Genomic DNA, 14698 nt, shown 5'->3' with positions numbered 1-14698 from the left:
AACAGGAAAGCCAAAAATGTGATAAGAACCTCTATGTCTGACACTGTTAGGGGCTCGATCATTGAGCCAGAGCTTGCCATGGATTTCCTAGAAGCCATAGGAGATAAATATCAGGAGAGTGACAAAGCTGAGGCTGCTAGGCTATCCAAAAGATTTAATGAGCTGGAGTTTTCAGGAAAAGGAAGTGTGAGGGAGCACATTATGGAGCTGATTGACCTCAACTCGAGGCTGAGGGATTTAGACATGGGAGTTAAAGACTCTCAGGTAGTTCATGTGGCACTTCAGTCATTGCCTAACACCTACAGTAACCTGAGAACCTCCTACCATGCCCAAGAGTCTAACTGGGACTTAAACAAGTTAATTTCTATCTGTGTAGTAGAGGAAGAGAGAATCAGGAAGGAAGGCAGACCAACTACTGCAGTCAATCTAGTTGAGAAGCCTAAGTGGAAGAAACAGAACAAACTTAAGGCCAAGAAGACTACCACCACTAAAGTACCTGGCAAACCTGCAGAACACAAAGCTGAGAGACCTTTTAAGTTTAAGTGCTATTTTTGCAAGAAAATAGGGCACATGAAGAGAGACTGCAGTGGTTTCAAGGCTTGGATGATAAAGAAGGGTGAGTCTTTTCCAAATTCTGTCTTTTCTCTAGAAGTTAATTTTGTTAATATAGCATCTCACTCTTACTGGTTAGACTCAGGCTCACCTATACACATTACAAATTCCTTGCAGGGTTTAACAAACAGGAGGACACCAAAGAATAGTGAGGTCCAAGTCTGTGTGGGGAATGGCTCGAGAGTAGCAGTTAAGGCCATTGGGACCCTGAAGATTGATTTAGGCTTAGGAAATTTTCTTTTTCTAGATAGTGTTTATTATATTCCTTCCTTGAAAAGGAATTTGATTTCAGTAGGTCTTTTAGTTAAGATTGGTTGCAAACTCATTATTGATTTCAGTGGAATAAAGTTGTTTCAGGGTTCAAATTATCTTGGCTGTGGTGTGTTTTTGCATGATTATTTGAAATTAAATTGTTCTGTTGCTCAACAGGAGATTATGTTGATTGAAAATAATCAAAACACTATTAAGAATAACACTGTCACAGGTACAAAAAGAACATTGTTCAATAATAAGTCTGCAAATATATGGCATAGAAGATTAGGCCATATATCCAAAGAAAGACTAAAAACACTCGAGAAAAATAAAATTTTACCTGCATTGGATTATACAGATTTGAATGACTGCATTGAGTGTTTTAAAGGGAAATTGACAAACTTCAGAAAGAAAAAGGCCTTAAGAAGTCAAAACCTATTAGAACTAATACATACAGACATATGTGGTCCATTTAAACACAAAACTATCTGTGGAAATTTTTACTTCATCACATTTATAGACGATTTTTCTAGGTACTGTTATATCTATTTGCTATCAGAAAAATCACAAGCTCTAGATGCATTCAAAATTTATAAAACTGAAGTTGAATTGCAGTTAGAAAAGAAAATAAAGTTAGTGAGATCTGATAGGGGAGGAGAGTTCTATGGTAAACACACTGAAGCAGGCCAGCAAAAGGGTCCTTTTGCACTTTATTTACAGGAAAATGGCATTAAGGCTCAGTACACAACTCCCTATAATCCTACCCAAAATGGAGTAGCAGAAAGAAAAAATAGGACCTTGTTAAACATGGTGAGAAGTATGATGTGCACTACAGGTCTACCTATATTTTTATGGGGTGAAGCTCTTAAGACTGCAAATTATATTTGCAATAGATCACCTAGTAAATCAGTAGACAAGACACCATTTGAGTTGTGGTGTGGAAGGCAACCTAGCTTGCATCACTGCCATGTGTGGGGATGCAAGGCTGAGGCAAAGTTGCCAAATGCACAAACACAGAAGCTTGAATCCAAAACAGTCAGTTGCCATTTTATTGGCTACTGTGAGAAATCTAAAGGCTATAGGTTCTATGCAGCTCAAAAATTTTACCAGAACTTTTGAAACTCATCAAGCAAAATTTTTGGATGAAGGTTGCAGTAATACTAATTTTGAAGACTTGTCTTTAGAGTTAGAAGAAATTACTGAAAACGAAAATTTACAGAATATCTTGCCTTTAATTCAGTCAAATAATGCAGACAATGCAGATACAGAAACTCAAAGCCAAAATCAAGTTTTAGAAGAACCAGTAGCCTTAGAACCTCATGCAGATGAACCTATGAATGATATCCATTTAGAAAATAACCCTGCAGAAGAACAAATTCCACCTCAGCCTAGGAGATCCCAGAGAGAGAGAAGACCAGTATATGGGGAAGATAGTGATTTTGTAGTGTACCTGCAAGAAACTGATATCCTAGGTGAAGATAATGATCCTTCTAGCTTCAAGCAAGCTATTGAGAGTCATGAAGTTGAAGAATGGCAGAAGGCCATGAAGGCTGAGATCGAGTCAATGAAGCAAAATTCAGTATGGGAACTAGTCAGACCAAACCTAAACCAAAAACCAATAGGCTGCAAGTGGGTGTTTAAGACAAAGAGAGATGCAAATGGTAATATAGAAAGGCATAAAGCCAGGCTAGTAGCTAAGGGTTTTACACAAAAAGAAGGCATAGACTATACAGAAACATTCTCTCCAGTTTCAACTAAAGATTCATTTAGGATTATAATGGCTCTAGTAGCTCATTATAATATGGAGCTGCATCAAATGGATGTGAAAACAGCCTTTTTGAATGGAGAGTTAGATGAGGTCATATATATGAAACAACCTGAAGGTTTTGTGAAAATAGGAAAAGAAGATCATGTATGCAAACTGAAAAGATCAATTTATGGACTTAAGCAGGCTTCTAGACAATGGTATAAGAAGTTTGATTCAGTGATTTCATCTTTTGGCTTTTCAGAAAATATTGTAGATGAATGTGTGTACATTAAGACAGTTGGGAAAAATTTTATTTTTCTTATACTGTATGTAGATGATATTCTTTTAGCTAGCACTGACATAAAATTGCTTAAAGATACCAAAGCTTTTCTGTCTAAAAACTTCGACATGAAAGATTTGGGTGAGGCATCCTATGTTTTAGGAATTGAGATTAAGAGAGACAGGGCACAAGGCTTATTAGGCTTATCTCAACACAATTACATCACAAAAGTGTTAAAGAGATTTGGAATGGAGTCTTGTGCATCAGGTGATGCTCCTATGACCAAAGGTGACAAACTGTCTAAAAACAAAAATTCTAAAAATGGGGGGAAGATGTCTGATATGGAAAGCAAGCCTTATGCTAGGTTAATTGGTAGCCTAATGTATGCACAGGTCTGCACTAGACCTGATTTATCATTTGCAGTTGGAATTCTATCTAGGTTTCAGTCTAATCCTAGTCATGAGCACTGGGTTGCAGGAAAGAAAGTACTTAGATATCTGCAGAAAACAAAATCTCACATGTTGGTTTACAGACAAGTTAAGAAGCTTGAACTTGTTGGCTATACTGATTCAGATTTTGCAGGCCATTATCCGGATTCTAAAAAGTCCACATCAGGTTATGTCTTTATGCTTGCAGGAGGGGCTGTTGCATGGAAAACCATGAAACAGTCATTGATTTCAACCTCCACTATGCAGGCTGAGTTCATAGCCATTTATGAAGGAGTCTGTGAAGGCTTGTGGATCAAAAATTTTCTATTGCATACTAAAGTATTAAGTTCAATTGGTTCAGATGCATTGAAAATATTTTGTGATAATGAGGCTGCAGTATTTTTTGGTAAAAACAGTAAAAGGTCCAACAACTCTAAACACATAGACTTAAAATTCTATAGTGTTAGAGAAAGAGTGAAACATGGTGAGATAAATGTTTTGAATATTGACACTGAGTCACAACTTGCAGATCCTTTTACTAAAGCATTATCAGTTACAAGTTTTCAGAAGCATACCAAGAACATGGGAATTCTATCTGGTTTGGAGGCTTGAGTTCAGTGGGAGCCAAATTTTAATTTTTAGAATTTATTTTGTAATAGGATTCTTGGTTCAGTCATTATCGATTTTAGTTTTTGCTTGTAATCTTTGATACTGCAGTTTTTGAATAAAATAAGGTATTTCATATATGTGTTCTTTTGTTTAAGCATTATTTTAATTTCTGAAGTCTTGCAAATTACAGTTTTTGAACTTTAAAATATCAATGTGTGTTATCAAGTGAACTTTTCTGCATTGAGGAATTTTGCAGGTTCAGTTTCAGTTTTCAGTTAAGCAAATACCAGTTCACTAGTGTTTCAGTTTTTGTTGTCAAGATTTTGAATTGTCAAAATCATTCTGTTGGACTGTGAGCATTGGATTTTGCAGGTAGATATACTTATCCAAATTTCTGCTCTTATTATCACTTTGAGCTTATGTGATTGCAGTATTTGATGTTAGTGATCTTTAATCAGTTTGGTTATTTAATCAAAATTGGTTTGAGGTTCTGCATTATTTTCTGCAAATTGACCAAGCTGAATGAGCTATGAGTTTTTGTGTATTTCAGTGCACACTTCAGTTTGTTGTCTATATGGGATTATTGGTTCAGTTGTGTTGTGTACAGACAATGTTAGTCCAAGTGGGAGAATGTTAGAATATGTGGACTTAACATTATCTAAGTCACCTTGAGATAAAACCAGTTGATTTAATCCTATGTAAATAACAAGAAGTACATGAATATAACTCTAATTCCAGTTATCTACGTGGGTGTATATCTCCTAGTAGAAGTAGGGAACTCATTTGTAATCAACCTGAATTACATTAAGTATTTGTGATAGATTCTAAGTCTCCTATCAAGATAAACATGAAGCAAGTATTGGACTCCTTATGGGATGAGTCTAGCTCGGGTTTATTGGCCAATATAAATAGGGAGCAAAGTCCCTGTATTCATCACCGTTGTCAAGCATTTTGTTCAGCCCCATTCTGAAGCTTTTGGGATCCAGAGCGCCAATGATGCAGGTGGAGTCCTAGTTCCACTAGGAAAGCTATTCTGCAGTTTATGTGTGGATGTAGTGCAGCTGGTTTAATTCATGTTGTGTATGTGTGTTATGATATGGTCTTGTGGTTGATGTGTTCCTTGTTGCATCATATAGATTTAACAGTCCATAATTGCATGCAATGCAAACTTGTGATGGTGATAAGTCTCCCTAAACCTTATAGTTTCTTTTGTATATAACTGATGAGTTTTCCTGGGTCAAAACTCTAGCAACCAAAAGAAGGTTATGTAACCCTATAAACGGAAGCCTTTCTTTTGGTGTCAAAGGCTTCACCAGAGTTTGGATTGCCACATATGCCAATGAAATAAAATTAATTCATATAAAAACATCTAAATGCCATTATGGTTAAATACCAAAATCAAATAAAAGAAAACTAGCTGGAATCTCTGTTTCAAAATTCTGCTACTTCTCCAGAAGTCATTTCTCAGATTCTCATTTTAGCTTGGTCTATATGGCATTCTAGAAACAAGCTCATTTTCCGAAGGTTGGATCCTTCCCCTACTCAAACCTTTTTTGGGGTTGCATTTTTGGGATCCAGCTATTGGAAAGCAAATCCTAAAAAGTGTAATACCAAGATTTCCAAATACTATCACATCAAATGGCAGCCTCCTGCTTATGATCAAATTAAACTTAATTTTGATGGCTCTATGAAAGCAGGTAAGACCTCTATTGGCTTTGTCTTGAGAAATACTGATGACTATCCTTTGTTTGCTGTTTCCAAGAAAATTGGTGAGACTGCTGAAGCTACTGCTCTTAGAGATGGTTTGAATGCTGCATATTTTTATAACTTTTCTAAAGTGTGTGTGGAGGGAGATTCTAAACTCCTTATTGATTGCATATTGGGAAAAGCTTCTACTCCTTGGCGTATCAAGACTCTGGTGGAAGACATTAAAAAGCTTGCGGGTTTCTTTCAGTTTATCAGATTTCGACATATATTTCGCGAGGCTAATTTTGTAGCTGACAAACTAGCTTCTTTTGATCTTAGAGATAGGATTCTTTTTTTTTTTATTATTTTTTTTTATTTTTTTTTTTTTAAAAAAAAACCCTTAACCCACCCCACCCTTACATATGTCAGTGAGAATCGAACCCATGACCTATACAATGTTGGAATTATAATTTACCAACAGGTCTTAGAGATAGGATTCTGCTGTTTGGCATAATTGTCTTCCCCTTTCTGTGTTTCCAGCGCTCCATCTGGATCAGCTGGGGGGGGGTGTTTGTAGAGGTTTTCTGTTGTAGTTTGCTTTCTTGTTTTCTTTCGGTTAATAAAAAATAAAATAAAAGAAAACTAGAAAAAAATTGTGGGTGAGGAACACAATTTCAATCCAAAAATTGATGCATGCAGTTTCTTAATTTTTATTCTCATAATTACTAAAATTTGAGACCAAAATACATCAAGTTTCTGGTTATTACTCCGGGCATCGCACGAGTATAATGTTAGTTTATATATTCTGATGAATAATTTAAAATTTTATAAGATATTGTAGAAATTACATGTTAATTATTCTATAATATATGAAATCAAATAGGGCTAAATACTAGTTACTACCCTGTGGTTTAGGTCCAAAATCAATTCAGTCCCTGGACTTCTAATTTCATCAAAAACACCCCTACACTTTCAATTTTGATCTAATAGGTCCAATTCGTTAATATTCTGTTATGAGTTCAAGTTATAGTTGGATTATTTGTTGAAAATCTATTTATTTTTAATAGTAGGACTCACTCCTAAATTGACTATGTAGGCCACCTCGACACCACATCATAAAACATAGGCCATATATGAGCCACGTTAACAAGTTAAATAACTCAATTATTGGAAAACTAACAAATTGGACCTATTAGATCAAAATTGAAAGTGCAGGGGTGTTTTTGATGAAATTAGAAGTTCAGGGACTGAATTGATTTTGGACCCAAACTACAGGGTAGTAATCAGTATTTAGCCCAATCAAATATGTAATAAGAGCGATTTCTTGACATTGAAATATTACCGAAGAGAAAAGAAGACAAACTTCGTTCACATGAATGAACTCCATAACTTGTGCAATAGGTAAATCAAGACTCGTAGAGCCAACAATGATTCGACTGGTTGATAGTTTACAACTTATCCAACGATCCTACTAACCAAACTCACTAGTGCTAGTAAGACCGTCCCTTAAATTTAACCCTTTTTTTTTAAATTTTTTTTATTGTCAAGTATCGACGTTTTTGTATTCTCAATTTCTCAGTCTCATATTAGCTTATATATATCCTAGCTATTCCTCCGTCTTCAATAGTGTATGAGTGTTCAATTGAAATCTTTCATAACTTGAATCATAGCCAACAAACCACATTAAGCACATCAAATGAACCAGACATCAAAATTTAGTGAATTTGAACAGTTTAAGTTGCTAACATGTAAAAGATATGAGAACTTGGTGAAAAAGTTTGAACAATTTATGTTTTGAAATTTGCAGGGACTTGATCGAACATTTGAGGAATATGCAGAAGCAATCACAACATCAATTTGGAGTCCTAGACATAGACAACATAGTTATAAATGTTGATTATGAAGCATTTCTGAAACATGTAATGTTAGATCAATCCCTTGGGGATAAACAAACATATCAGGAAGGCTTGGCTTGAGGTCAAGCCTGTTCTTTGAGCGGGTGGAAATGTTATGATTCTGTACTTTTATATGGGCCATCATTCTTGTATGGGCCTATTTGGGTCGTATGTTTTAGGAGTCCACTACTTCTAGATATTTTCTTTGTTTAAATAGCCACTACTTCTGAAGAATATTGAACATTTTGTTTTCTCTTATTTCCTTTAGCTTTCCCTTATTTTCCTTCCTTTGCAATGGCATTTCTGGGCTTGGATCCTGGGGATCCTAACAACCCACTTGAATTCGAACATTTCTTAGGGTGTTTCTAAATGTACCCAGCAAATTTCTATATAGACCCAACAAGTTTTGTACGCCCAATAAAAAAATAGAATTTATAATTGTATTCAACAACTTTTCCAACAATACCCATAGCAAAACTTACACCCAGCAAAAGTCATACCCAGCAAAACTTGGATTATCTCCGCATCAATTTTTGTATCTTGCTAGGTGTTTGGAGATTTTGGCTCTGATTCGAGCTTCCGTTGATGCTTAATTTTGTTTTTTGTTTCACTATAATTAGGTCTGCATTGATTTGGTTTTCGTATCGATTAGTGATTAATTATATATGAAGGAATTGTGTTTGTTTGTTGGTCAATTGAATCGCGTTGGTGAATACTAGAGATGATATAGGAGATAATGAATGTTGTAGGATCGTAAAGCCGTAAAGGTGCTACCTTTCTGAAGGAAGGTGGTATCTTTGGCAAAGCCCTGTTCTGGTTTTACTGATATAGGTAATATTCATATCATTTAACATCTTGGGACTCATTTTCAGGGTCAATGAGGATCCAATTATGAGTTTTTTCTTCACATATGGTTATCTGCATAGCCTATAGGAGGAAAGTGATTCTCATTCTGAGTAAATAAGGCGGCATTACGGGGAGGGATTTTTGTTGTTATACATTGAGGTGAGTGGTTAGGCACTGGAAAGGAGTTGGAAGGTGGGAGTTTGCGGCTGTCAAAGAAGTTAAATGGGATATTGTGATTGTAGTGGAATCAGAGTCTGGGAATAAGGAGTGATTCAACTTTGCTGGGTGTGAGATTTGCTGGGTATGACTTTTGATGGGTGTGAGTTTTGCTAAGGGTATTATTGGAAAAATTGATGAGTACAATTGTAAATTTTATTTTTTTATTGGGTGTAAAAAACTTGCTGGGTCTATATAGAAATTTGTTGGGTACATTTAGAAAGACCCTTCAGGCAATTGGCTAGCAGACTCGGAAATCTGTGAGAGAAACTTTTTTTTTTTTTTTTTTGTGTGACATCCATAGCCCTTGTTTAATAAGAAGAAATTAAAATTTTCATTATTTCTATTTGAAATTACAGAAATGAGCTAGAGCAACTGTTCTATCACCCAACACGTATTGCTAACACGAGTGGAGAGGCTGCTTTTTGTCCGTCATGCATATGTTATGATCAGACAAAAACACATGGCTCAAAATTTGGCGGAGATGGGAAGAAAACCAGAAGTACATGAATATACAGAACCTGATCAATGGAGAGCCAATATTAGAAGCGGTATATAACAACTTCAAGGGGAACTACATCACGGACGCCAGGGCAGTATTCAAGTTCTATCGGCATTACATCATTCACTATAATGACTATTTGTCAGAGGTACGTTAATTTGAATGTTCATTTCGATTTATACATATAAAAATGTATCAACTCAGAACAGTGGTCACACCAGAGATGGAAGACATAAAAAAAATAAAAAAAATAAAAAACTCATCTTCCTTCTGTTTTTGGTCAAGTTATCATAAAATACAAGAGACAAAGGCACCATAAGTACACAAAGGTGCAGTAGGATGCAAACTAAAAATATGTATTATCAAAGAAACTTCAAAATGGCACAAATATGTAAATACCTGGTTCGGTGACTAAAATTTCATGCTCAAATATGTGTCCATTATTATTATTATTATTATTTTTTTTTTGAGAAGAAACGAGAACACTTTCATTACTCTGGCCAACAAAGTTACAAAGGAACCCGCCACGTGTGTGGCCCCGATAAAATGAGTACCTAAACGTAACCCTATACTGACAAACACATCACACTCAAACGGTAGGGAAAGAGAGTAGGGAAATACTCAAAAAATGCCTCAATTGGACCCTAAACCCTCCATACCGAGCTCCGTTCCATTATTAAAGTACAACGAAAAAAAAAACTAATAAAAGCAAAAACAATAAGACAATCTTCAAGGAGCAGAGGCCTCCTCTTCAAGCGTGGAGATCAGTGCGCGACGTTTGGCAGCTAACCTTGTTATCAGTAATAGAACGACAATTGAGCATAATTATGATACCTTGATTGTCGAGTGTAATTATAATTGAAACCTTAAACTTGTACCTCTCCATTGTTAACTGTTTAATTTAACTATCATTGAATCCATAACTTGGTATCTCAAAACTTAAACTGTTCGTGGCAATTCTTAGACTTGTTACTCCTCGCTTCCCATATGGCGACTTTGTTAGTGCAATGTTTATTTGATTGGCATTTCCAAAGCACAACAACCAAGAGTCATGTTTTTATGTAATAGCTTTCTACTCTTGGATCCTTAGAACAATGGAATGCTTCAATTTTCATGCACAACTCTCATCAATCAGGTATGTCTTGCATACATGTGCATGCTTGTAAAGTGGTTAGGACTGAACTTGTCTTTAAATCCTGTATTAGGATGCGAACAGTCCTGCACTCCTAAGACTGATTTCTAAAGTTGTTGACATATGGATAAGTTGTATTAGTTGGGATACACATATATACATTATGTAATTACATTTGGTACCAGAGCAGGTCACTAGACGGACTTAGTGAGATCCTCAAAGGAAACAGAATGGAAGGTATAAGTGATCGTGCAGCTGGGTCAACAAGTCACCCTCCGTTTCTTGATGACAAAACAAACTATGCAGCATGGAAGGCTAAGATGAAAGCTTTTTTGTGGGCAAAGGATGCAGCTGTATGGGCTGTTATCGAAAGTGGTTGGGAATATCCAACTAAGACTGAAAAGGAATACACAAAAGAGACTGGAGAATGTAGTTCTACTGTTGACGCCAAAGTTAAGAAGCCTATGAGTGAATGGACTGCAGATGAGAACACCAAGAGTACAAATAATCAGAAAGCATTAAACTCTATCTTCACAGCGCGCGGTATCCTTTGATAAATTTCAGCTTATTTCTCATTGTTGCTCTGCAAAGCAAGCATGGGATATTCTCCAAGTTACTCATGAAGGCACTACAGTTATTCAAGAATCCAAGCTTCAACAACTGATCCAGCAATTTGAAAATATGAAGATGGGTGATGATGACAAGTTTGCTGATTTCTATGCTAGGCTCAGTGTTGTTGTGAATGGTTGTTTCAACTTAGGAGATCCCATACCTCAACACAGGATAGTCAAGAAAGTACTCAGGTCTCTTCCTATGAAATATCATTCCAAGAAGATAGCCATTCAAGAGTCGAAGGACCTGAATACCTACAATCTGCAAGAACTGATTGGAAACTTAACTACATATGAGATGGAACTCCCTGATGAAATGAAGAGCAAAAGCATAGCTCTTAAAGTGAAGAAAGACATTGAAGATGAGTCAACAGATGAAGAGGATGTTGATGAAGATGAAATTGATCTTGTCACAAGGAAATTCAGAAAATTTCTCAAGGATAGGAGATCCAAAAGAAGTGAATCAAGGTCTAACTCAAGCTGCAAGAATACAAGAGTAAGAGAAAAGCCGAGTAATAAGGTTTTAAGGTTTGAAAGAGCACCTGAAAAAAGAACCAATAATGCTCCAAAGTGTTTTGCATGTGAAGGGTTTGGCCATATTGCATCTGAGTGTGCAAATACCTTGAAGGAGTCTAAGAATAAACGGAATAAAGCAATGAATGTTACTTGGAGTGACACTGATGATGACTCTGTGCTTGACAATGATTATGAAGTGGTAGCCTTGGTAGGATTAACGACTATTGGTGATGAGTCTGAAGTTGAAGAATTTGATCTTGAGGAAGTAATGCAACAATATATCATGTTGTCTGAGGCTTCAAAAGAATTGAAGAAAAGAAATTTAGAGTTGAGTAATGAAGTTGAGAGCTTGAAGACTGATATTAGTAGGACTGAAGCTGGATTTCAATCCCAATTGGAGGCAGGTGATGTAGTAAGGAAGTCTCTTGTGGAGGACTTTCAATCCCTTCAACAAAAGTACCAAGAGAGATGTGATAAAGTTGAGGAGCTTAAAACTGAAAAGGCTTGTCTGTTATATGAGCTTGAGCAAATGAAAACCAAGGCTGGATGTGATTCTTCAAGTGGTGAAAAGTTGGAAAATATTCTAATGATTGGTAAAAAATTTGGAGATAAACATGGCCTGGGATATGATGCTGAAAGTTCATCCAAAGGAGAGCATGTCACCAAGTTTGTAAAAGGTTCTGATCATTCCTCGTCACAATCCACTTTCCCTGTGCGTGAAGAATCAGAATCAATGTTGAAGAATTTTGTGCCTCTGTGTCATCATTGTGGAAAGCGAGGACATATAAGACCGAGGTGCAATCAGCTAAGAAAGAATTCTTCGAATGACAAGAAACCACTCATGAACAAAAAGAAAGAGTATCTTCAAGAAAAGCTGGAATTTCTTTTCAAAGAAGTAAATAAGATAGCAAGACTTGTTTCGGTTCCATTCTCACCTGTGCCCAAGATGAAGCAAGTTTGGATACGTAAAGAACCTGATCTCTCTAAGCTTTCATGTACAAGTAAGTGAACTTTTCCAATATGTGCTTGTGAAAAATATATTCTTGGATGCCAATAGCTTGATTTTTCGTCATAAGCACATATATAGGGGGAGTAGTGTTGTTCTGTTTACATTAATTAGTGTTTCTTATCGCTAGTGTGTTCTAGTTTGTTAGGACTGAATGTTCTTTTCAATCCTAAGCAGGTCTTAGTAGCTGTGTGTTTATTTCTGCATTTTTCTATAAGATGTTCTTTTCTCTTTTTAGGTTTGTTTTTGTTTAGTCTTTATTCAAAAAAAGGGAAAAACTGAAGTGTATGCTTTGATTTTATATGGGCTAATTACTAGTTACTACCCTGTGGTTTAGGTCCAAAATCAATTCAGTCCCTGGACTTCTAATTTCATCAAAAACACCCCTGCACTTTCAATTTTGATCTAATAGGTCCAATTCGTTAATATTTTGTTATGAGTTCAAGTTATAGTTGGATTATTTGTTGAAAAACTATTTATTTTTAATAGTAGGACTCACTCCTAAATTGACTATGCAGGCCACCTCGACACCACATTTTAAAACATAGGCCATATATGAGCCACGTTAACTAGTTAAATAACTTCAATTATTGGAAAACTAACAAATTGGACCTATTAGATCAAAATTGAAAGTGCAGGGGTGTTTTTGATGAAATTAGAAGTTCAGGGACTGAATTGATTTTGGACCAAACCACAGGGTAGTAATCAGTATTTAGCCCTTAATCATACTATACCATGCCTCACGGGTATTTCTGTTTGAGAGTGTTGAGTTGCAGGATTAATGGATGAATGTTTGGATACTCAATTTCCAAAGAAAGCTAGGTTGCCGAAGTTTAAAACAAAAAAAATTGGTCTAGAACTTTGGCATCAACAACTCAATGCCTTGGAAAATTTCACAGTGGTGATACTGAATGTGTGAATCAAGTTAATCCGATCTATCTTGTGGTAAGTTGACAGGTAAGGTTAATAATATGAACATATCATGTGGTGTTTTAAATGGTGCTGAAATAAGTTCTCTTGCACTTGAGTTCATGTTAAATGAATGCCAACTTTCAATGCCCTTGGATTAAGTATGTATTGACAATCTCAAGTGATTCATTAGAATTTGTGATCTAAGTTGGTTCCCAGTTTTTTAACCTTGCACTTGTAGCAACTGTGTGTATGCATGTAGTGTAGTTTTTATTCTTCTTGTCCTCATTTAGCTTAGAATTACTTATCTATCTGCATATTTGTTGAAATTTCCAGGTTTATTTCAATCCTAGTTTAGGATGCGTGTTCTGTTGCATTCCTAATATGTGCATTGTCGTATATTATCACCTCAAGAACAACTCATGAACTGAGATTTAGTTACATATCTTGACCTTCTCTTGCAGTGATCTGTTCTTGCTTTTTTAGTGTTTAAAGGTCTAGAATTAAACCCTATTCCTTTCACTCCCTTCTTGGGTTTACGGCAACTGAAGCCTTGCTTTGTCTCTTGCACTTGCATACCTAAGATGTTGAGTGAGGTATGCAGACCAAGTTATCACTATTGTAATGGCACCGTTTGTTCTTTAAGGAGACATCCAGTCTACCACCAAATGTAGATGGGACACCTGCCTTGTAAAGCTAGAGTGTTTCAGGTCGAAACGGTGGTGGTCTAGGCAAGTCAGGCTATCTCCAAATGTAGATGGGACACCTGCCTTGTAAAGCTAGTGTGTTTCAGGTCGAAACGGGGATGGTTTGACTTATGATCTTTGTGTTCAATAAATAAAAAATAAAAACAAGAGGGTAGCAACAAAACAAAAGGTATATCAGTTGCTCAAAGCTCCAAGTACCCTCTAAGATCTTGTCTCCATTTATATTTACACAAAAAAACAACAATATATATATTATGCTTCTTCGTGATACTCTCTCTAAAGCCTCTGATGATCTGGGTTCACTTTTCAGCATAGCACTTTTAGTACCCTAACTCAATTTGGTTTTGAAATAAATAGTGTTTAGTTACTGAGACCTGCTCTCTTTCAAATCTGCTGGTTGATGCTCTTGAGAAGTGTTCATGTTGATGTTATCTTGGAAAAGCTCTGCTTGATTGCTCTGTGTGTGGTAATGGTCTGTCTCATGCATCATTTCTGCTTGGCTCTTCTCAATTGTGTCTGCTACAAAGTGCAGGTTACCTTGGTTCAAACATATAGCCTATTCTTCTTGATCTTTTGAAAGTTGTCATAACATACTGATATTCAAGAGTGTTTGTTTCCGCTGCTACCAATACATGAGTATTGAATTTAGGGGGAGTGAAATCTTATGCACAATATGCTTTGGTCCCTTTGTCCTTTCCAGGCAAAAAGGGGGAGAGATTGGAAGTTTAATGTTTCATATGCTTA

Source organism: Rosa rugosa, chromosome 1 (assembly GCF_958449725.1).
Source record: "Rosa rugosa chromosome 1, drRosRugo1.1, whole genome shotgun sequence".
Taxonomy (NCBI): domain Eukaryota; kingdom Viridiplantae; phylum Streptophyta; class Magnoliopsida; order Rosales; family Rosaceae; genus Rosa; species Rosa rugosa.
This window is presented reverse-complemented; position numbering follows the sequence as displayed.